The following is a 3470-nucleotide window of genomic DNA, read 5'->3' as shown; positions in this document are numbered from 1 at the left end:
TTCCTATCTATCCAGGCTTTCTGTCCAGGCTTCATCCCACATTCTTAAACAATCAATCATTTAGGATAAAGCTACTTCCATTTTCCCCTTAATTAGAAAAACATTCTTTATAACTTCTATACAACATGCTATTACCACCAAAATCAAACTTGTTAGAATGATGCTAAATATTTTTAAACATCTTAGTTAATGCATTTTGAAACAGTAATAAACAATCTTTTGGCTTTTCTGAAAATATTTGTAGCTTCTAACTGCTTAGCTTGTCTTGAAGTACAAAACTTTTAATATAGGACTTGGAGGATATGAATCATTTGTTTTAGTTATTTTAGTAAGACTTTTTACTTTTTATTATTTGGAAATTGTATCCTAGTGTTTTAGGGTGAAACTCTATTAAATATGCTTTTATATTGGAAGGAATAACTGTTTTTTTAACATTAGAACATAAATTTAATTGGCATATGAGAACAAGTTTCCTTAGCTGTCTGATCTTTATAGAGAGAGGGAGTTAAATTTCTTACTATCAGATACCTTAGTAGAGATATTATGATACTGGTTTGACAATTTGCACTTTGGCTGATTTTTTTTTAAATTGTATTAGTTACTATTGATGTTCTTCCAGCAATTTTACATTTTTGCAAGGACCCTTTGACTAGGTTCTTTTTGACTTCTTAATTGTAAAAACTGATAGGCTAGCACATTTACATTATTATTTCTTTTCTATAATTGCTTTGGAAGTCTTGATATTAAAGCAGAGGTGGAAGTTCCACATATATTTTTTTAACTAACTTTTTTTTAACTTACAGATTTCTTTTTTTTTTTTTTTTTTTTTTGAGACAGTTTGCTATAGCTAGCCATACCACACATAAAGGCCAGCTGGCTGCAGCTATAGCTCATTAATAATTTTAATGACACTTTCTAAATTCAGACTAATTATTAAGAATAGTTTTTAAGGGAGATATAGCTGGCATATTTTAAGAGTTTCCCATGGCTGGACAATAGCAAAAGAAATTATAAAGAGAGAACATAAAAGTAGGAGATGTTTAAATGTAACTGGTTTTTCACACAAATGCAAATTGTGCAAACTGCACAAAATTTAAAAAGGAGAACTACAAATTTGGGGTTATGGTTAGTGGGGCTTAAGCCCACTGAGTTTGCATGCATGACCCTTGGATTAACTTAATTAGCATTACTACACAATGGAGTAATTGAAACAAAAGAAAGCAAAGTGAGCATACTAAACAAAAGTTTACACACTTACTCAGCACAGGGAAATTCTCAATTGCAAAGCTACTTCGGCAACAAATGGTAGGTCCAGAGCCAATCAAGAATCCACACAATGCAGCAAGTCATGGTTTAATTAGAGAGTTTAAGGTTTGTTAGAGGAAGAAAGCAGAAGAAAGCAGGTGGGAGCCAGCAGAAAAGAAAGAAAGGAAAAATGGCTCTGGCCCTCTATCTGAGAGCAGCATTTTTGAAAGGAAAAACCCGCAGGGGGAGGGAAGGGTGTTGGGGGAGAAGGGAGCCTGCTGAGTGTGTCCTGTGCCTCAATTGGGCAAGTGCCCATCAATTTCTAGGCTGATAGGTTGCTAGGATTTTGGCACATTATTCTTCTTAGAAAAGCAGCTGCGTTACCTATCTAGGGAGAGCAAGCCTTTTTGGTTGTTCATCTTATAGACATATCTGACCTTGCTTTTACCTGCCTTTTGGGGCTGGGGCACCACTGTGGCTGGAACAGCCTTGAACAGCCTTCATTCTTTAGTTTATGGGGCACCTATTTTCTGTGAGATAAGCAGCAGGGCCCCTGGATCAGACATTCCTTCTATATATTAGACTCTTTTTTCTGGGGTCTGACAGTGCCTAGAGAGACAGTTGTGCATGCTGAGACCCTAGTTTCTGAGACATTGGAGAGGCCACTGATGCAGACAAGACACAGAGAAGGAGGTGCACATTTGGGAAGCACCAGGAATTGAGGCATTTTAGGGACAAATATGGGATCAGCCAGAGGAAAGGACCTTCCAAGATGGGTAAAGCAGGGTAAGAAAAGGCATTTCTCTAACTCTCCAGGGTTCTTAGGGGGCCACTGTTTCTGGGTTGTGTTTGTGAAGGAAGTGACTCTCTCACTGACAGGGACCCCACACAATCATGACTGGGAGCACTACCCCTGCTCATTTCCCCTGAGGATATTCACAAGGAGCACAGAGGAAAAGGGATCCTTTGTTCCCCTGGAGCACATCAACAATGGTGAATTGCTTTAAACAAAATAGGGAGCTAAGATTTGAAATTTAAATAGCAAATGTTTTAAAATCTGCCCTTAGCTAAGCATCATTTCAACAACTGGCTAAGTCATAGCTGTGGATTCCTGCATCTTCACTCTACAAAGCTCATCAGAGGAGGGGGATCTGCAGAAATGAGAACATGGGCCACTGGGAGCTCTTTCCTCTTTGAATTAAATCCAAGTGCAGTCTACAGCATAACCATGCTGGAAACTTTTTAAAAGGAGAAGATTCTTCTTCTTAATATCACCATGAAATTAAAATAAGCTCTATTTACACACCCTCACAGTCTAAGGCGTCTGGTATATTTCCATTTGAATTTAAGAGCATGTTTCAGAAAGATTTTCATATACGTTAGAAGTGGTTTTGGGGGACCCAAAGTGGGTGCAAACTTTAGGAAAAAAATCTTTCCATTTTTAATTACAAGAAATTCATAAATTTTTATATCTGAATTGTATAAAGAGAAATTTTGTTACCCACATGGAAAATTGGCAAAAAAAAAAAAAAACATCCCTGCAAATTCCCATCTGCAGAATTACCAGGGATCTTTACAGGTTTGACCCAGTGACAGCAATTTTAGTTTAAATTGAACACATTCTCAGGACACAGCATCAAATGTCCAGGCCCTGTTGCTGGTTCCTGGAGGCCTGGCCCTGATCCCCAGTGGGTTTGTGCTGATGGAGTACAGGAAGGACATAGGGTTTATATTTCCAGGGGCCTTTCTGATGTGGAGGCTCAAAGCAGATCCCTAGGGCCTTGATCAACTTCTGGTTACTCTTTGAGGGGAAATATAAATGTTAGGCCAGAGTTGTTAAGGAATCCACACAATGCAGCAAGTCATGGTTTAAGTAGAGAGTTTAAGGTTTATTAGAGGAAGAAAGCAGGTGGGAGCCAGCAGAAAAGAAAGAAAGAAAGGTAATGGCTCCAGCTCTTTATTTGAGAGGCAGCACTTTAAAGGAAAATTGCACATTGGAATGGGAGGGGTGTTGGGGGAAGGGTGCCTGCTGAGTGTGTGTTCTATGCCTCAACTGGGTGAGTGCTTATCAATTTCTGGGCTGATTGGTTGCTAGGGTTCTGAGCATTATTCTGCTTTGAAATGTAGCCATATTATCTATGTTCAGGAAGCAGGCTTTTTGGCTTGCTTGTGGTCATTCATCTTATGGACCTATCTGATCTTGTCTTATCCACACTTTTGGGGTC

Source organism: Choloepus didactylus, assembly GCF_015220235.1.
Source record: "Choloepus didactylus isolate mChoDid1 chromosome 23 unlocalized genomic scaffold, mChoDid1.pri SUPER_23_unloc8, whole genome shotgun sequence".
Lineage (NCBI taxonomy): Eukaryota > Metazoa > Chordata > Mammalia > Pilosa > Megalonychidae > Choloepus > Choloepus didactylus.
This window is presented reverse-complemented; position numbering follows the sequence as displayed.